Here is a 453-nt window from a genome sequence, read left to right as displayed (position 1 = left end):
CGAGAACAGCCCGCGGAGCGACCCCGGGCGCTCGATAGGAAGCAGCATGCTCATAGTAACCCTCAATGGTGAGGGGAGCGATACTTCCAAGTGTGTCAAAAATAGAGACACACTGGTTGAGTGGAGCCCAAGGTACCGGGGTCTATCCAACTCAGAGAAAGGGAACGAAGCTACAACGCGTAACCCTATGATACATTTTCAGTCAAATCGTTTTCTGTGTGCTAGATCAGAGCTAGAGCCCTGCATTTCAGCCCGGGGCCGATGGGCCCCGAGTTTTTTACGCCCCTCGGGCTGGGCTTCGGGACAATTTTCACGGCATAGTTCAGACGCGGGCAGGGCCTCGGGCCTGTTTTAGGCTTCTCCTTATTTTTATATTTTAGACATCTATCAATTAGTGATGAAAAAAGATTGCCGCGCTGGTGGAAACAACACGAGACCGTGCTACCGTGACTG

The sequence above is a fragment of the Sinocyclocheilus rhinocerous genome, unplaced genomic scaffold, assembly GCF_001515625.1.
Source record: "Sinocyclocheilus rhinocerous isolate Xijiao unplaced genomic scaffold, SAMN03320098_v1.1 scaffold1929, whole genome shotgun sequence".
In the NCBI taxonomy this organism is placed as follows: Eukaryota; Metazoa; Chordata; class Actinopteri; order Cypriniformes; family Cyprinidae; genus Sinocyclocheilus; species Sinocyclocheilus rhinocerous.
Note: the sequence above shows the minus strand (reverse complement) of the source record.